This window comes from Harpia harpyja, chromosome 5, assembly GCF_026419915.1.
Source record: "Harpia harpyja isolate bHarHar1 chromosome 5, bHarHar1 primary haplotype, whole genome shotgun sequence".
NCBI classification, from domain to species: Eukaryota; Metazoa; Chordata; class Aves; order Accipitriformes; family Accipitridae; genus Harpia; species Harpia harpyja.
Window position 1 is genome coordinate 29,726,959 of NC_068944.1, and position 20,939 is coordinate 29,747,897.

The 20,939-nt window shown below is 40.1% G+C and overlaps 2 long non-coding RNA genes across 2 annotated transcripts; one reads left to right on the forward strand and one right to left on the reverse strand.

The window, feature by feature from the left end:
• Window positions 1–1,972: 1,972 nt before the first annotated feature.
• On the reverse strand, window positions 1,973–11,058 carry LOC128142428 (uncharacterized). The gene is made up of 3 exons (XR_008235397.1): window positions 10,947–11,058; window positions 7,970–8,032; window positions 1,973–2,450 (listed from the first exon to the last, which is right to left on the reverse strand). It is a non-coding gene; the product is annotated as an uncharacterized LOC128142428 (long non-coding RNA).
• LOC128142429 (uncharacterized) lies at window positions 8,028–17,709 on the forward strand. Its single transcript, XR_008235398.1, has 2 exons — window positions 8,028–11,360; window positions 12,688–17,709. It is a non-coding gene; the product is annotated as an uncharacterized LOC128142429 (long non-coding RNA).
• Window positions 17,710–20,939: the final 3,230 nt, after the last annotated feature.

Consider the following 20,939-nt stretch of genomic DNA (forward strand, 5'->3'; position numbering starts at 1 on the left):
TCTGCGCTAATGAAAGGGCCGTACTTGCAGAACAGTAACGTTTCCTGCTGTGGCATCAGCTGCAGTTTGCCAAGCCCTTGCTCTCCTATGTTGGGGTGTTGGGAGCCCTTCTGTGTGGGGCTTGTGGAGTTTGGTCTCTGATTCCTCGGGGACCAAGTATCTACTACAGAGCAGCCAGTGTGGAGGACTGGACTCAGTGCCAGTGTACTGCTCCATGCTACCCTTGAAAAAATGTGGAAAAGCATATCCTTTACATATCAAGAATCAATCTTACTCCTATCAAGGTTAATGGCAAAGCTGCAATTTATTTAAGTGGAAACAAGATCAGGTCCCGGGTGGCTGGAATTAGAGCTTGGAGCAGGAAAAGACATTGAAAATTAAGAAGGTGGTTGTGGTTACATGGACATTTTTCCATTGTCATGCTGGCTAAAACAGCCCTGCAGCCACTTGTTCTTGCCCTCTTTGTTACACTGACCCCAGAGCTTGTACATAGAGCTAAATTACTTTTCTGGGTGGAAAACAAGCAGTTTTCGTGGGGGTTAATTTTCAAATGTGTAAGATCCCTCATTCTGTGCTCCCACATATGCTTTGGAGACACAACAAGGAGGGTGGCAGGGAGCAGGGACAAGTGGCCAGGGAGGTTGGGAGTTGCCTAAGCTACTTTTAAAACCATCTCACTTTTCTTTATTTTCTTCCTACTGTTTTCCCTGTTCCCATTTCCAGGCATCAAGTGTAAGAAGCAAATGATATTTCATCTCTTCTTGTCATTGCTGGCTGTGTGGCCCTGTCATCTTCTGTCTTTCAGAGATGGTGGCTGTCTGGTAGCTGAGGGCAAATTCAGGTAGACAAGGTGGCAAAACTCTTACCCCAATTGGAAGTCAGAAAGTGGGCTAACACCCTCACAAGTATTCATACTTTGTGTGCATTGGATACTAGAGTGAATTACTGTCACTTAACAACCCACAGCTTATCACTTGAGGTACAATAGCTGTCAACGTGCGTGTGTGTCCTCAGGCAAATACAAAGTAAGCTGGCTTACTTAAGTCTCTCTTACAGAAAGCTGAACTAGGGCAAACTGCCTCAAATTTCCCGGGGCAGATCACTGTGCTGATGTATGCTGACCTGACTCTGTATCTGAGGCCTTAGTCCAATAGGAAGCACATGAATATTTTAAAGGATCTACTCCTAAATATTAAGGCATTACTCTATATGTCATCAAACCACTATAGTATGATATTCCCTTCTGGGAGACGATACACTGTAACTTACCCTGCCTTCCAGTTTATCTGCCTTCCAGTTTTTCTCCTTTTGCCCCAAAGCATTCTTGTTTCTTAACCTTTTAAAAGTGCCATTAATTTTATGAGTCCATTGCCAGCTGCTGTTGTTGCTGTTGGTCCCTCCTCCCAGCTCCTCTGACTCAGCGTTTCATGAAACCGCACTTGGCAGGAAACACACTTTTAGAGGGACCAACTGTAATTTAGACAAAAAGACCATTAGCTGCACTCAGCAGCAATGGCAAGACTGCTTTTGTGCTGCTGTGTTAAAGCAGACCAAGGCCAGGAAGAAATACATTATTTATGTTTACTAAGTTTGGGATAGACAGCTTTTCAAAACTTACCCTGCTTCTTTTGCAGTATTTTGGTCAAATAAATAGATTACAGGCTCTGATGAGAGATCCTGCTCTGTGGCACTAAGCAGTTAACGTTTAACAGGGCCCGACCCACAAACCCACAGATGTTTCTGTGGGCACTTCAAAGGAATGTGGCATTTTCTAAATTGGGAAGACCATAGCATGTGGCAACCAACATCAGCATGGCCTTTGATTCTGGTTCCTGCTCCCTGGAGACTTGATTCCTTCCAGAAGTGCCTGTTTTCCTCTTTAGGACAAAATTACTGTTTTCTCCATGGCCAACCAGCCACACACTCTGTTTGTATCTCCTCTTTTGGATGTCAAACAGAGGAGAAGAGCAGAGGCAGTTATGGGCGATATATTTACTTCTTGTCAAGGGGGGATATTTCTATTAAAAGAGCAGAACTCTTTCCTGATACAGTCAAGGTCTCTCGGAGTTGTCAAGGTAGATACTCTTTTAAAATATACAGCTTCTGACAAAACAAACAGAAGTTTTCCATGGGAACAGAGCAGTCAAAAAGACTATTCAACCTTTATTTTAGGCAGACTGTACAGTGTTAAGGACAGGTCAAGGATAATGAGCTGTGATTGTAAGTCATGTACAAGAGAAAGATGTAGCGATGTGTCATTTCAATCAAGGGAGAGCGAGTTGGAAGAGTATTTGTCTTCTGTCTTGTCAGGGAGAAATCTGTTTCCTCCTGCAGCATCATCATCACCCTGCAGCAGATATTGGCCTGAACTGGCAGGTTCTGCTCTTGTTTCCGGGCCTCCTGAGAAGGGGAAGACCCCACTGTAGCTTTTGATCTGCTGCAAATCTGGACTGCAAAACAACAGACTGGGCATTGCAATGTGGTGAAATAAAAGCCATCAGCAATTAAACAGAATATTCATGACAGTGATTGAAGATCACTTTATTTCTTGCTGCCTTTGTTTAAAGAATGTCCTTTCCATATAATCATAATGTACACGACAAATGACTGTGGGGGAAACACATAATGCTTTCTGACTCCGATCGAAGGTTGATCACCAAATGATTAAAGCATAGTTGTTTAAGGTTACTCCCAACAAGGACCTGCTAAGTTCTTTGTTATTGATATTTTTTGGGCAATCACACCAAAGTATGTTAAGTATGCAAAGAGAAAAACTTTTTAACATAGTATCTGAATTCATGCATGTATGCATATATAAACATGTCTATGTATAAGCAATATTTTAAAAGTCTGACAAAGAAATGAGTATGGAAATTAGCATAAGCAAATGTAAATGAACACACATTGTTTGCATGAGCACCACATTCTGTCTTATTGGAAAATTTGAACCTAGTGGCTAAATAAATTCTGACAAAGGTTCAGGGTATTTTTTCCGTCTTTTTTTTCTGGGGAGGAAGGGAGCACCAGCAGGTGTGATCTGGCAGCACAAATAAAAAAAATAAAACAACAAAAAAGCTTAATGCAACAAGTTGGAACACCTTGATCTCAGTGGAAAATAAATGCTTACCGGTTGAAGTCTGCTCCCAGGACTCTTCCCCTTCCAGAGATCCTATGGATTTTGTAATCGATTAATTTGAATTGGAATTTATAGGGAATTATCGAGTCTGACAATCTGAGAACTCAGCTTTTTAAAACAGCTCTTCAGGGCTGCTAACCTGTTTGTGATAAATGCTCTCTTCTCAAGTAAAACCCCAGTTATTTTAAAACAGAGCAGAACTAAAAGCACTATGAACAATCAACAGATCTGATTACAAATTTCATGGCCTGATTCACCCCTGCTCTGCTTCAATTTTGGAGCAGTGTGAATCCAGTGCTCTTTATCTCCTCACCCCAGACACAATCTGGACTAGCGCAGCAAGGAACAAGTTTCTGGGAGCTTAAGCTTGTTCTGCTTTATTCGTTTTTCTGGTTTTGAGAGCAGCTGTCTTTCTTTGAGATTTGTGATCTTTTCTAAAAGCATGACCATAGTGATCATAAGGGCTTGGTGAATTTATTAACCCTACTTGATTAAATCCTCCTTTGACTCAATTTTGAAAGAATTAGTCCAGGAACACAGATTTAGATCTCCTCTACCATGTATTTGCCAGAGGTAGGATGAACTTTGTAAGCATTTTGTTCCTGCTTTGGACTCAAACAAGAAATACCAAAATATGTAGTGTAGACCACTAAAACCAGCAGTTAAAACCTCATTGAGATTTCTTACTCCAGGTCCTGAACTTTAAAATGGATCATCTAATGGTACCCAGCTTCCTTTGCAGTCCAGGAATAAATGTGTTACCCTGGCTTGACAGTTAAGTGATATTTTGAGGGAGCCAGAAGTGGTTATGTGTTACCTGGGAACAATGTTTTCCTGACCAAAAATCCTGTGATGAAGGGGGCTGTATTTTAGTCATAGCATCACATATTTCAGAAAAGAGATGAAGCTTATGACATCTCCAATGCTGTAAGTTGTGAAAATTATCCTTTCATTGCATCTGCTTAGCTGTTAGCAGTGATTTCTTTTGTTTAAATATGACCCAAACTCTCCTGTCCTTCTCTCCTTGCTTTTTTGGAGGGTTTTGTTTTCCACAGAAATCATTAAGTTAATCCTTGATAATCCAAAAAAAAAAAAAAAAAAAAAAAGAGGCAATAGTTCAAACCCTTTTGCGTGTGTTTAGAAAAATGAGATAAAACTCTTAATTTTCTATCCAAATTCTAATAAATACTATACGACGTATAACTTATAAATGTTCACAGCATATGAATGGGCTGCCCCTGGAAATTGCGTGGCTTGAGTGCAGCATACACTGGCAATTGTAACATGGATTAGATGCAAAGGAAAGGGAAGAATTTCTTATGACATTTCAAAGCTTCTTATAGCACAGTACCTTCACCTATAATTGCCAGCCAAGATGTTACCATGGGGCCATGGATTGTTATTTAAAAGGCTTATAAAGGTTCTTCTTTCCTAAAAATAATGGTGAAATTAAACATTGTCATTTAAAACCTTTTAAAAACAGGCTCCTTATCTTCTCCCATTCAGCAGCAGTGCCTGGCTTAGGGAAGCGAAGAGGATGTGCATGATTAGCTAATGTCAGATGATATCCTAAATGACACTGTGTAGAGATTAAGACATTTGGATTTTTCTAAATGTGTATTTTAGTGCTATATAAACGTGCTAAAATGACAGCTCTGGAGGCTGAAGTCTCATTTTTACCCAGCAATGGACAGAAGACAGCATCATTCAGTCTTTGCTTCATTCAGGCTATTCTTCATCTGTCTTCTACAGCTGCCGTTCAGTTTCCAGTCAGCCAAAGTTTGCAGTAAGGATTTACTGGGACACTTTAAAAATTAGATTAAAGGTGAAAGACCACTGATATCTTTTACCTAGGACATCCACTATCAGTAGCTTTTCTTACTTGAATCCATGGTCTCGTAATCTAGAGGTAGAGACTGATTTTCTGACAATCAACTACATCTATAAAATTAACTTCATTGTTTACCTGCTTTCTAGCTGAAAATGTACCTTATAACATGCAAAGCCTTGAAGACAGGTTTTGGTGTGAAAGTGTATTTGAGAAGAGGCTGGAAACAATTTCCAGAAGTGGAGAAGCTGATTTACATTTAAACAGACTCTTTCTTCAGAAAGGAAGTTTACCTGGAATAAACTGCTGGGTGGGAATGTCTTTTGAAAGGATGTTAATTGTACCTTGGTTCAAAGAACTCTTTGAAATTCCTGTAATGCAATTATGCTAAGTTAGAGGAAGTTAAAGGATTGTGTATTGGCAAAAATGCAGTTAGAATCCCAGTTGAAGTCATGTGTCAGAAGTGCTATTGATGATAACATTGACACCTGCCTCTGGTAACTTCAAAGTCTGTGCTCTCTGTATGAAGTTCACTGAGCTTAGCTAGCAAAAGGACAAACCAAGACAGAGACACCGGTCCAGACCTTCAAGAAGTGTAAATGGAGCTATGCCACTTAACAACAGCACATCAAAACCGAGCTCACCACCTTTTAACATAGAGGATACAATGACTGCAGTCTACTGAATGAAGCCCAGCATCTGTAGACCTACAGCTGTTAGTCATAGAAAGGGATCTCTGTGACTATCTGCTTTCTCCATGCTGGTGGAAAAAATGAATTTGCTCTGTGTGAGTTTCTGAGGAAAGAGTGAGTGTAAAAGACAGCTTCCACGTTGGTTTCTGAAGGCACTGAGGTTCTAAATGTTTCTGATGTCTTCTGGGCATGAGTTCCACCCTTGCGGGGGGCCATGTTCAGACAGTGATGGCAGGTTTTTCGTCTGTCCCACAAAGTGCTTCAGCAATAATGAATGAAGTCTGAACTGATGAACGCACCCAGAACTCAACCTCTGGGAATAAAACTCATTATTCTATGTCTCAACCAGGGTTTTGTAAGCTGCTGTTTAACAAAAATGTTTGTGTATTTTTAGTCTGCTGTAATAATTTCTCTATTTTTAAACACAAATCTGATATTTAATTGCTGCTCTGTTCTGCCCAGTTCTGTGAAATGACAAGCTAGAGCTGAAGAAGCCCAAGTATCTCCTAAGATCACACCCCTTGTTTGGATACGGCTGTGTATATGGAATAAGAGGGACTTAGCAGAAGTCTAAAGGATGGGTATATTAATGAAGGTGCTATTAACCTTCATAGCGGATTCCAGATTTTAAAAATAAGGTGGGAAAGGGCTAGATTTTTCTGCCCAAAGCACTTCTAATTATTTGGTTCAAAGTCTGCCCTGTCACAGAGGCTCTGCCTTTGGGTTCTGGTCCCTTGGTTTCCCTCTCTGTGCACCAACCAAAACATGCAATGGTTCCCACCTCAGAGAGAAGCGTATTTCCTTTTTTTGAGAAAATCAGAGAATAGGAAAGATGCAGAGCAGTCTGGGTCTTCCCCAGTTTGCAGTTCCCACACAGGTGAGGCACACAACAAGATCTAGGAACTAGAGAGCTCTTCTGGCTTCCTTAGCAGAGATGCAGCCAGCCTGAGCCCTCAAATGTTGTGGGACCCAGGTCCTCACTCTCCAGTTTCAGTCTCTTATTGCTAATCTCCTCAGTATTGAATTCTGTCTGCAGCATAATTTAAGAGTAAGAGCTGTGGACTTCACATCAGGAAATAATGGTGGATTTCAGAATTTAGAATTTTACAAGGGAAAATGCCCACCCTGGTCACGCAGTCTTGTTGCGTACATACTCCAGAGGTGTTTTTGATCTGTTGTTCAAATGAATTGTCAGTGAAAAACCATACATAAGTGTGTTGAAGAGGAGAAAAAACACCCCAAGTACTGTTATAGTGGAACCGAAAAATATAGAGTCATAGAAGCCAGATGACAAAAATAGATTAATTTTTCATGTAGTGCATTGCGGTTAATCCTTGTGCTCACAGTATACTTTATTTAGAATCACTGCAGAATTCCTCCTCTGATTTTTCTCCCTGAAATTAGCCTGTAGTGCTATTCTTCAGACTTCACAGGAGCCTAAAGGTATTTGATTTAATTTATAGCTATAAGTTTTGTTCTTTGCTCATTTATTTTAATCACTGTTGGTTTTCTCTCCCTTTGACTATCCTAAGATTTTTGTTCTGATACATCATTGTTTATTATTATCTAAACTGTTCTCCACTGAATTCGGGTTCCCTAAAATTTCAAGTACAGCAATTTCATTTGAGAATGAGTATCATTAAATGAAACTGCTGGATTAAACTATCTCAGAAGCAGAATGTGCAGTTATAATTTTTATATAATGTTTATAATGGTAACTCCAATCATGATGCTAACACCTGAGTATTTTCTGAGAATTTTCAAATCAGCATTTTTAGAGATAATTATTATTTTAAAGATTATGTAAATGTTCTAGAATTGTAAAAAATTGTAATAATGTGCTAAGTTGGGGTTTTTTTGTAAACATTAGAAATGCACAATTTCATAATGTGTTCAAAGTTAAACCAAAATATTTCACTGGAGTATGTAAAAATATTTGGATATTGAATTTTTTAAAATTAACATGATTGATGCCTATTGCAAGAAAAAATAGAATAGCATATTCCACGAGTTGAAGCTGACTTATCCATTTGTATTTACTTAGGTAGTTCTTACTTTTCTGTGTGCTATTACATTAATATTTTTAGATATTGTATGGTTTGACATTTTGGTTCCAACTGTAGACAAGAAACTATGCCTTCAGATGGGTCTCTGCCAGCTAAAAATACGGTCCTAGACAAGTACATACAAACTCCACATTAGTATTAGTGACACCCAGAAATAGATTGCTGCATTGAAATAAGTGAACTCCAAAAAGTTCTGTAGCTCATTTGTTATTAAGCTAGATGTTAACTTGCATACTGAATAGCCTACATATCCGAAGGGTCAACAGCTGCTTCCATTAGAGAACTGTGGTCTGGTACAACACTGCAGCTCCTAGAAATTTAGAGGCATAGGACACAGGTGAAAAAGAAGTCTTTGGGTCATGGAACCAGGTCCTCACACCATGGTGCTTTTCATGGACAATGACATCATGCAATACGTTTTATAAACTGGCTAAGTTCCAGCTTAAAATTGATCATTTACTTGGTGCTTACACTATCAGAAGGCTGCTCCAGACTGTGACTCCTCCATAGTCAGAAAGCTTGACATTTAAAATTTAATCTATCATCAGTGAGTCACAGCTTTGTCTTAAACTCAATGCTGGTGTGTCTAGCATTGCAGTGGAAGTCAGTTCACCTCTTCCCAAAAAAACCCAGTGGAGGGTCCCTGAGCAGACGGATGAAAACCTTCTCAGTCTTGCTAGAATAGAGTGAACACAAAAACTTCTGGTCGCTGCCAGATAATCTCTCTAATCCAACTATTGGATCTCACTCTGCATGAGATGAATCAGATCTTTGATGGCAAATAAAAGCATTGTTTGCATTGGTGTGATTGCTGATCTCCTTTTCAAAAACCAGAGGGATGTTTAATTCTTTTGCATACCAAACTGAATATGAGGCAGCACTCCAGGTACCTTACTGGTTCAGAGTTAAAGGACTGTAGAGGATGTGGCTGCCTTGCAGAAAAGAGATTTAGAAAAGGAAAGGTTAAGATTTTAGGTATTTTTCTCCCTACTTTAGTCCGTACATTACATTTGCAAGTTCCACTTAGGTAAGTCATAAAATTGTAGGAACACATTTTAGCCACAATGGATTACTTGTAGGCTTTTTCATCTCCCTCTGCCTCTACTTAAACTATTACTCCTGAGACAGGTGAACCTGTATTTGTTGTGTCAATATTGGTGAATCAGTGTTGCCAGTATTTTTGTACTCTGCACACAGAGAGTAATGTCCTGCGAGCTGAAGATGCACTTGAGAATACTTCGGCCCTGGCAGCCAAAGGTTTCACCAACATTGCTTCACTGAGGACAGAAAATTCAGTAGTAGCTGACTTGCAGGGTTCCCAAAAGACCATTTTATTCTGAACCTGTGGTGTGAGAAGTTTTGCTTTTAAACCATTGTGCCAGGTAGTCGGAGCAAAAGAAGTTATAAAAGCAGCATTTACTTATGTGGATTCCTTGGATTTCTCTGCTGCTGTTTATAATGGGATAATCTGGTGCTCAAAAAAATGTGAAAAAGCCTTTTGCAGAAAGCAGTAGAAAGACATTTTATGTTCCTTTTTACTGATTACCTTTGCTTGATGAGAGGGAACAATTATTTTAAGTGGATTACTTCCAAAGAATAACTTAATTTGATAATAAAACAAATACTACTTTCCCATTTATTGATGAATCAAGCAAGGTAATTGGATTTATAACTTCTGAATCTATGAGTAATCCTGTTTCTAAATCACATATGTGTTTCCTCCTCTGCTTTTATGTTCATCAGGAGATGACACTTAGTTATTCCTTCTCTTTCTGGCAGAAATTCACTTTTTTGAATCAGGACAGCAATGGTCTTCTGCACTGCTGCTGAGCTCAAAATAGAGCTAATTTATACTTATGCAATATACATCCTTGCTGGAGAAAAGTGAGCTTCAGTCATTTTGAGTAGCTAGAAATACTAGTTAATTAAAACAGATCTTGCATTAATATCTAGAATATGCACAGTAACAGTGGAACGTTATGGTACTGTTTTGTACTACTTCATAGCAGGGGCCTGGAAGCTGAGAGGCCCCTGGAACATATATCCCAGCCTGGTATGTAGGAAACGCCTTTGATGGGCATATACAGCTAATTTGAGGAGTGGCCGTGCCAAGCGTTATTGACGCTTCTCCTCCCTCTGCTTTTTAGCTTGATACCACAAATCCACCATGCTGAATATTTAGAAGATTATAGATGATTTAAGACATAAAATCACAAAAGATTTTTCACCTAACTGAATTAGTAAAATGCTTATTTTTACCAGTAATTAATCTTGTAGCAGTTTATACTCCTAGACCATCTTTCACCTGGAGATCTCAGATCAGTTTGCAAACATTAGGTAAACTTCTTAGACTCTGTACTTAAATACTTCATTTGTTTTACAGGGATGGCCTGCACCTACAATGGTCTACCAATATAGCTATACCTATTCATACCAACGCATTTCTGAAGTGGAAATGCTACTTATGTTAGAAAAACAGTTCCTCTTTTGGTACAGAACAAAAATCTGTTCCTTGAGGAACTATGTCTGCATGTTCTGGTTTAAAGTGTGATTTCTTTTCATACCTCTATTCAACTCAGTAATGTTAGCAAAACTTTTAAGAGCAGATCAAATCATGAACTGAAAGCACTAAAAAAGCTCATTCAAACTTGGATTATTTTCTTACGTAAAGGGCAAATGACCCTTGTGCTCAAAATACATTACTTTATTGATGGGATTCATTGATCAGTATATGCCCTCGGTCCCATTGATAAAGATGGAAATCTGTTACATTCCCCAGCTTCACCACCTTTACTCTCTGCATCAGTGTTGCCCTCTTGCCTGATAAAGCACTGCTCAGAAACGGACTTCCAGAGCTGAAAGAACACATCTGTAGAGCCTGAATTGAATAGCCAGCTTCTGTCATTTGGAACTGTAACAAAATTGCATCTGCTGAAAATCACACAGTTCTGCTAGCTATTATGGTTTTACCATGGATCTGATAATCTTGAGACATTTTTCCTGGTCTGCCAATGTCAGCCATATTCTTTAATGGTGGTCAGCAGTGAATGATAATGATTCACTTGGGAGTTTCCAGGGTTTCCAGCCTACCAAGCCCCATTGTGGTTTACAGCTGAAACATTTCGATCGAACTTTTCCACTTGTAGATGCCATTTGAAGCCAGTGCTGCACCTCCATATTTTTTTTCAGATGAGAACAGAATGTGTTGTTTGAACTGAAATTACATTCTGGGGTAGAATAGAAGAGGGCAGAAGGAAAGACATGTTATTTGTTAGGAAAAGTATGCTATGGGTTTTGTGGTACTGTGGGAAAGTTTGCTCCTGCTGCGTCTACTCAGAATCCCAAATCCCACATCCACATCACCTTGATTCCCACCACATTTTCCTCTGTGCCTCCTTCCACACAGTGACAGAAAAAGCCAGATTTTTTTTGACTAATCTAATGTACTTTTTTCTCCTCAGTCTCTTCTGTCTCTCCCCATTGCTTCCAGAAGGGGCGGGACTATTTCTCTCCATTACAGGGCATCGTAGGGCTTTCTGACATCACTTCCAATGCATTCCTTGCCTCCGTTCACCCAGGAAGAATCTGCTGCGTTTTGATTTCTGTCTCAGGTCACTCATCACACAGCTATGTGCCAGGTCAGTGCCAGTGAGTTGTCTTGCATGGCAGAGCTTTGTTATACAGGCTGGTGGATCAAGTTGCACATGTTCAAAAGGAGGCAGTGTAAAGACAAAGAGAAACAGCATATGTTTCAGTGCCAGTAACGCATAAACTACCACATCAACTACACAGCATGAATATCTTTATCCAGCTCTGTTTATATATTATTTTCATTAATTATGGGTGTTCCTAACACTTGACAAAAACAAGGACTTTTTTTTTTCTGTTAGGTTGCCTTTTTATTAATCCATTGTTCTTCAAAAGAATAATACGCCCCTCCCCCACCATTAACTGGCCAGTGATACATCACTTTTTTAATAAATCTCAGAATGCAGCCCTGCAAACTACTGCTCTTTGGATCATCACTTATGAAAGAAGATACCTTCTTCTCTTGTCCACCATGAATTAAAATAAAATTGCTTATAATCCATCCTTTAAAGCCCCGTGGTCAAATTTATTCCTGGCATCACAGCGCAGGAAAGAGCATAATTGCACCATGGATGAACTTAGTCTCATGAGTTTAGCTGTGCTTTGAAAGCTTTTTGGTGTATGTGTTTTATTTTATTTATAATTTTTTCTTTTGTTTTGCTTTTTTAATACAAAGGCTGTTTGAGGGCTGTATTAGTAACTTGAACTTTGTAATGCTGACTGCAGCAGAACCCTAATAAAGCTAATGGCATTTTAGCCTTTGTCAAAGATTACACACAGTGTATAACCAGCAAAAAAATAGTTATTTTTCAGAGATATGCATTTTGAGAGATTGGAAGTACTCGTGCATTTATTGACTACAGGGAAGCTGTTTGAATTTAGACAAATGCATTTCACACAATTCATTTCAGGGCTGATTCATTTTATCTGCGTGTCTCCTGTGCCAAGTGGGAACATTAGGCCTCTTTAAAAAATGATGGGGGATAATAAATGCTCCAGGCATTTGTTTTGCTGAAATGAAGTAATGGCAGAGAACCATATGGTGAAATATATTTTTAATTACTTTTCAACAATGTTAAATGTTTTTTCCTTATTTTCATATTTAATGTTCTTGATCAAGCTTGCTAAATAGGCAGCTCTTATGGAACACACCACTTTGTGCAATAACACATGACTAATTTTATGGGCAATATTATATATCACTGTGTATCCGCAACATATTAGCTGTAGAACTTTGTTTATGATGCTTTGTGCCATCCAAGGAAGCTGGGCGGGGGGGGGGTGTCTATTTTGTTCCTATTTTATTTTTTCCTCTGAGCCCACAGCTCTCAACATCTTTGCTTTCATTTTCTTATATTTTTGTTTGTGCATGTAAAGCAGGAAGTATGTTGCTCTTCTGGTAGACTAAACAAAAGGAAATCCACCTGGGACGGAGAGGAGACACTAGTATCCCTTTTAACAACTTCACTTCTAAATCACCCTTCCATCCCCTGCCTTCATCTCCCTCCCTCTAGCACAGATTCCACACTAAAGCAAAGCAAACACAAACAAAGGACACCTGTTCCCAGCCCTACTAAAGAGAGAAAAGCTGCTAGTGCCCAAAGGCTAAAGCTGAGCTGAACGTATTATGGCTACAGAAGTTGGCTAGGCTGCAGATATACCTGCGCAAGGGAAATATGAGCCTATCGCGCAATGCCAGCAAATAACAACTAAAAAGTAACTTACATCACAGGAGGATGGCAGGGGGAAATCAAGGTACAATTATCACCACTCCTCTGCGCCCATATATCATCTTGTTGGCATGTACACAAGTGTTCCTTCAATATAAATTATTAAAAAAAAGTAAAAAAAAAGGTAATTTGCTGTCAACACTTACAGCAGGTGACCACACTCTCCCCTCACTTGTTACAGAGCTCGCACAAATTCTTCTTTTTCTGCAGACGTCATGGTCATCACCAGTGTGAGCAGAGGGATGCTTCTTGTAGCATGCCCTGGAGATGAACAGACCCAAGCTATTTCAGACCAGTGAGTCCTTTCCAGGGCTGAGAGCTCCTCACAGAGACTGCTTTGCAACCGTCATCTTCTTTTTCAGCTTGAGCGGCTTTTCTTCTTGCAGCCATGGCAGTATGGCAGAAAGGAGATGGGATAGCTCTCTCCCGTGTCCAGCGCTCCTTTTCTCACTGCTAGTGATTCAAAGGATTAAAGCAGAAGGATATACAGCAGCAGATGGGGATTTCATTTATTTCCTGTGCTTTGAAAACAGACTCTAAGAAATACATCCATTGTTATTGTGACCTCCAGTACAATGAATGCAGATTTCAGTTTGAGTTGGGAGGGGGATGTTGCTGGGTCCAGGGAAGTGGGCACCACAGTGGAGAGAAATGCTCTGGTGATATTTTATCCACATTATTCAGGCAAAAAGCCAGTTTGTAGCAAAGGTCAGTGCATCAAAGATGTACAAAATACTCCTGTTTTTCTCCATCTCTTCCCCTTCCCCTGGGGATCCAGCGCAGAGGAGCAGAAGCCAGAGGTGGTGGCAGTGGAAGAGGTGAACTCCAACTAGGGCTCCTGTGGCAAGGTGCTGGGCCCTCAGGGCTGCCCCTGGTAATGGGAAAAAAACCCAGCAAACAAACAGAAAACAGAAGCAAGAAGTTGCTTGTGGGAGAAGGAAGGCCATGGCAATCGGTGGCCTGGCTCCCATGCCGCCTGAAGCTGTGGAGAAGGAACTGGCCGGTTCTGAGGCTGCTCATGTGATTTTTGGGACACACTTTTATGTCAGAAGAGGGAACTGTAGCCTTTCCACCCCTGATCAGTGGGGCAGCCTTGTGTGGGTGGTCTGCGGAGAGGAAGGAGAGGATTACCCTCAGTTCCCTGTCTCCCCAGGTTGCTCGTCGGAGGGCTCCCGGGGTGAACCTGGGGCTTCAGTCCTAGGGCAAGGGGTGGAGGAAACAGTCTCTAGAAATGGCCTCGTCCTTCTTTTAACAGATCCAAAGGGAAAGATCAGTCCCATGGAAGAGGCTTTTGCTTCGGGGTTTCATAACCTAGGAGTGCTGTGGAACTTCCAGAACCCAGATGTGATAGAGGACATTAGCTTTTCCAGAGTCTTCGCTTTTAATCTCCACCTGTGAAGAACTGGGTCAATTGTGCATGGCCAGAGACAGCAGTTCCCCTTGCACTGTAGCTTCGAGTACTGGAGATAACACTTCCTATAAATCAAGACAGGCTGTAAAAAGTGACAAAAACTGTGAAGTTCAGCTTGCCAGGAAACTGTTATCGTGTATGTGTATTTTTTTAGAAAAAAACCCCATTTAATATCCACATTCCATTTTGTCAATTTTTCAAAACCCCTGACAGGGATGTGAATGTTGCTCAAGAGCTATTACATATCGTGATTATAATTTGTTCTTTTTGAAGAAGGTGATGTCTAAGTTGTTTTTGATGATTATGTTTCCTTGGCCTATATTTATTTGAAAGGCACTTTTCAAACCTGAGAATTGTTTCCAAACAGTATGCATAAATGATTAGTACTGCTTGCAGTCATGCAGTTTGATCCCTGTTCCCTTTAGATGTTAGTCTAGATGTGAAGACAGTGCCCTACCTGGTGCAGAAAGAATAGATCTTAACTGCTGCAGCAGCTGAAAGAGTTGGAATGATTTAAAGATAAAACCAGCCACTTCCTATAGAATCAGTCAGAGCTCTGGGTTATAAAATCCACCGTATACTTTGCATGTGCTAACGATGTGGTGTTTACTAGCAGAATGCTGTGTAAGTGACTAGTAAATACCATGGCTTCAAACACACAGATTCCCTGTTTCGAGCTTCATCCTATGGTCTACATGCAACTTGGTCCTACTTTGCGGCTGCTATGACACAAACCCTAAATTATCTTCTAATTTTTCAAATTCAAAAGAAACTCCATTTATTTAATTGTTTAATGCCTCTCTGAAGAATCAAGGCATTTTACCCTAGGTTCACCAGAATGAATACTTATCCCAGACATCTCCCTTTGAAAAGAAGGTTCTTCATCGTGCCAGTAAGGAAAATATTTTGTGAGTGTTGCAATTTTTTTTCCAGCTAAGTGACAAGGAGCATTTAATTTTGGATAAAATAGGTGTTTATATTTTCTTTCTTGTCATTTTTTTGTTTTAAAAATCCGTTATTAGTGTCCTCCACCATTTGAAAACCAGGAAGGAACAACTTTTCTTGAGAAAAGAATAGGTAACCACCTAGTGAAATGTCAAAACCAAAGAATCATTGTGTTTTGATAGCACGTTATGTACTGAAGTCTGTATAGCTCGCCATACGTTCTGGTACATTTTAGACTTGTATTTATTTGGAAAAAAAAAATAGGGAACAATTGTTGCAAAAATTAGCACAGGTTCCAGAAAAGATATATGAGCAGAGGGACTGATTTTTAAGGGTGCAACCATAAGATACGTGTGAAATGAGCACAAACTAATTTTATCTTTGTCAGCACTAGCTGCAGTGTGGTCTGATAGCTTTTATAATCTTTGCTGTTTTTTGACCAGAGTCTTCCCCTCTGGAGATCCAGTTCTTGGAGCCGTTCTTTCTCCTCCCCCATCTCATCTGATACCTGTTTCCAAATTTAATGTGCTTTCTATCCTTTGGTTCTTAAATGACCTCTCTTTTCCTTTTACCTCTTCTGTTATTTAAAGTTGCAATGTATATTAAAACTCACAAAACAGGCTTAAGGCAAACCAAGCCGCAAACTGTATCTATGTAATAGGGGCATGTGTGATTGGGAACAACAGGACAGAGTTTCTTTAGTTATTGCAGGGACATTCATGTAGGAGGCAAACATCATTTAAACAGATGTTCTTCTGAAATGCAGAAAAGGAGCTGGATTGTGTCTCCCCTGCTTGGTGACAGCATGTCTTGAAGTACACCTGATGCCTCAGTCCTTTTGCATGCCAACTTGTGGCTGCAAAGCTGGAGGGAGGGAGGAAGCACATCCTGCAATTTTACTACGGGAGAAAATAACAAATATCTCAAATCAGACAAGTACCGAGGGGCAACGCAGCACCGTTATGCATGGAGATGGGGGATGGCACAGCTGGAATCATGCACGATGGTATCAGGTGGCACTAAAACGTTTATCTGTGGTTGCTGTGAGCGTGGAGGGAGGCATTGCCATGACTTCTTTAGTCCGCCAATAAATCCATTCCTAGTCCTTCAGCCTCCTCCTTCCTTTAAAGAAACGGAGAATGTCCTTCAGAGGTCCACTGTTCATCTATTTAAAATTATTTGTAAATCCTTTGCTGAATTTGGGCTTGTGTCAGAAGTGGGCTGAAAGAAGCAATGAGCCGGAGCTGTGAGACAGACCAGATAGAGTCTGTATAACATGTACCCCCCTAAAAATAGTTACTGTCTTCTTCTAAAAGCAGTAACAGAATATGAGTTGTAAACTTGGTGTTCTTAGATTGTCACTTTGGCTCTAACTAAGCTACCATTTAAGGCCAGTTTGTACATGGGGTAGGAGTGTTAAAAAAATAATTGACGCTAGCTGCTTTCATCAATCACTTTCCAGTGAATGATTTTCTATTTTATTCCTGCTAATGTTTGTCAGCAATTTTCTCATGGATCTTTTTGCACTTTTTTTTTTTTTTTACTCTTTCTTTGTTCTGGTAAATTTGCCTGCTAAAGAAACTGTTTTATTTCATGGGCCACGCTGGAAGAACGCCTGTGACCGCCCAGGTGAGGACTTGCTCCAAGTCAGAAATGCTTTTATAGTCAGCTAAGAAGGAACAAATACACCCCCCCAGAACCACGAATTTCAACACCTCTTCTGGCAGCGCATGCAAGACAGTATCATTTTTGAAAGCATAATAGTATTTCTAAAATCAAATTAAAGATCTTACTTTCAAGATATCTTATTTTCTGTTCCAAATAAGCTGCAGTCTACAGTATAACTTTGTCATCCAGAAGAAAGCCTGAAATTAAGAGAAACATTATATGATCCTAGCATCTATTATGCATCTTTTTATTTGTTGAAGGCTTGCTGTAGAATCTGCTTGTTTCCAAGGAATGAAATTGCTTATTATCCCAGATAATGAAAGACCATGTCGTCATCTATAATTGTTAGTTTAGGATACTCACTGTACCCTTCTATTATAAATAGGTTTGCATTAAAAAAGTTTCAGCAAAGGAAGCAGCTTTTAAAGATTTTCTTAAAAAAAGAGGGATTTGTTTGCAAGTGAAATTTATGCATTTTTGACTGCAAAATATATTGGAACAAGTTTCTTAATTGACAGATTGTAACTTGAATATGTATGCTATTTACTGAATGCAATCTGTGAATATTACAGCCTTTTTTCAATGATCATAGAAGTGTGCTTCTCTATATACCTAAGTACATAAATATACCCACCTGTCTACGTATGTCTGCATATGTAGGTGTATTGTATATGTGCTTATTGCTTTTCTTAACAGAGTTTGCAACAGCTAGGCATTTTTTCAGGTCTATTCCTTGGTTTATTTCCCCTGATTAATCTCTTGCAAGATAATCTTTACAGGGTAAGAAGGTTTGCATTAACACCCTCTGCCTGAATATGACAGCTCTGAAAACAGCAGCTGTATGGGGTCAGTCATGAGATCTAGAAATCAAAACTATATGGGCCTTAGTCACAGCTCATGAGACAAACACTATCTGCTGGAAATTGACTGCCAGACAGCCTGTACTTGGTAAGTGGCACTAGACTATATGTCACACTTTCTACAGCAGTAGTATTTGACACACATAGAAAAGTACCTATACGATAAAAAATCAAAAAACAATGGGAGGAAAAAAAAAGAGAAGTCTACTCCAAACTCTAGGAGGAGGATACTAAAATTATTCAGCTAGAAGGACATTCTCAGAGGAACAAATGTTTGTGCCTAAAGGGTTAGAAAACCAGTTTAGACCTAAATCCCCGTGAACATCAGGTATTCAGAGCTGTTAGCTCTTTCCGCAGTTGCAGAAGTGAGCTTTAAAGCTGTGACTGCAGTCAGCCAGTAACAATTTATGCTTGCACGGAAGAAAAAAACCTCAGCATTGGAACAGTAAACCAAAGAACTACAAGATTAAGAAAATGAGAACTTTTCTAATAAGGAAAATGATAGTAAAAAACAGTGTTAGAATTGGTATCAGCAGTCAGTATAAGAGTTCATATAAAACTCTCCTCTTGCTATCAGTCATGGATTTTTCATCCAAGCCAAGATAGCCTTCATCCATCTCACTGACACGTCCTGCCAGGCTCAGGGTAACTCAGCCTCTGTTTTGGATATCATTGCAGGGATGTCAGACTTGAGAAGGCAAGCTGCAAAATGGTTGCAGTTCATTTCAAAGCACACACACGTGCAACTCCCCCACGGTTAGCAGGTATAACGTGTCCCTGTGAGCACGCAGGCACAGTTGGGAGCCAGCTTTTGACTTCTGCCAGTGCCTAATTAAAATTATGCTAATTCTAACAATAAAATTACGACTTTGTAAAACAAAACAAAGAAATGCATTTACCACAATGTTAAGTATTTTATTTATCTATCACTTCTCTTCACCTTCTGACAGACAGTTATGGGAAATGTCTACAGCAAAACTGTCCGTGGCAGTTCTTCAAACATTTATGTGGGGCTTTCAATTTAAAAAGCTTGAAAAAACACCTGTGCTTTTCTGGGCTATCTACATCCCTTTTTTTTTACAAATCCCAGACTACTGAAGGTGAAAATCCCCAAACCCTCAACCACAATGTAGCTCCTGCTGTACTCAAATATCTTTGCATGCAATGCTGAGCTTCCCAAACCATTTTAGCCATTCTTCCCATACTTTATGGGGATCCTAATTCATTGCTCTCATGGTGTGCAGGAATAATGTTACTTTGTGAGGAGCTAGAAAGAAGTTCCCCTGCTATGGGAGTTGACAAGAATCTCTCCTTCTACTTCAGAACTTTTGGGTCTCCATCTAATTAGCTTGTACATTGCTAGGAAGTAAGCACCATGCTGTGCTTGCTTGCTTGTATCAAGTCAGACACACTCCAGCACAGCTCAGGTGCTTTATAAAATATAGCTATAAGCATATTTTTTTTTTCTGAGGTGGTGGTGGTGGGGAATGAGAGGAATGTTTTGATCCCATAATTCACCACTCTTAGAGAAAAGCAGAAAGATTCATATTCCAGCATTTAAATTGTCACAAGTTGAAAAGCTTGGATACCTGTTATTTATAGTGCCTCTATTGTTTTATTAGGGAATCAGACAGGAGGGATTTTCTCTGCAGTGTGGTAATGACTATGAAATTGATCTTCAGGGGGAGGTAATCTTGACAGAATTTGCAACAACAGAACGTACATTCCTTTTCTGAAGCCATTTGATGTTATGAAAACTGGATGCTGTACCTGTGATGATAGAAAAGCCCATAATTTCAGGATGGTCCCAGCTCAGCAGCTGTGTCTTCCAGTGTTTCAGCCTGCAGGCTGTGTTCAGAACTGGAGTCCACAAATGAATGGAAGGTGATCTGTAGAAAAAATGGATATTCTGGAATAAAAACCTTAACTTCACCCTTTTCCATATATTTGACAGTATTGTGTCACTACCTGCTTACAGCTCCTGTCAGCTCTTTTGCTGGATATGGGCATATGAGAGGGCCCTTCTTCTTTCACTTTTTTCCCAAAATGATAATGTGGTGCTGGGATTGAGGAAGGTCAAGAAATACAACCCTTTGTAGTTTGCGCACACACATAAAATTTGCACGCGCCCACAGAGACTGCAAGCGCAATGTGTCTGTATTTGAACCTGAATTCTTGGATCCAAAAGCTGTCACTGTGCCTGTCCACTCCCCTCCATGGCTTCCAGCACCGTATGGTCAGCGGTTCTCGCAGGCGGCACACGTTTGGCCGGAGCCCTTCATGAGCACTGCTGCAGCGCCCTGGCTGCAGGGAGCACCTGGAAGTCCCCAGTTTGACTGAGAGCTGGAAAGCAGCCGATCCTCTGGTTTTGCTCCTCATGGGGGCTGACTGAGTTTCTCCTGATGTCTGTCTGGGTGCTGACATCTTGGAAATACCCCGAGTTGGTCTTTAGGAATCCCACCTCACATCACTCCCACATCCAGGGGAATTTCACCAGGGTCTGGGACAGAGGAGGATTTATTACGATTAGGGATGCTCTGCTACAGTTTACGACATTTAGCTGTCTTCAGCCAAGCACAGAAGGGAGGGGAAGTTGGCTGAGTCCTAATGCTGTGACCTGGAGGAATTATTTCAGACGGAGAGGGTGGAAGTTTGGTTAAATTATCATTTATGAGACTGACAAGGAAATGGTCCTAATAGCATCAACTATCCTAACCTACTTGATCTGAGCTGTTGGGGTCCAGGTCAGTAGGTCATCACTGACTACAGAAGAGGATCATTTCTACCTTTATTAGGCAAAGATGGCTTATTTCTGTCTAACAGACAGCAGTGGATATGAGTCATACATCTGTCTGAGATGATGTATTTTTCTGAACAAAGTAATTTGGCCAGCAGTTTCCAGTAGCTCCATGCTCTTCTCTATGGTTCTAAAGTTTGCATGTACTTTATGGACTCTGACCATATACTGTTATACCACATTTTGGAAGAAGGAAAGGAAGCATATAGTGCTAAAAA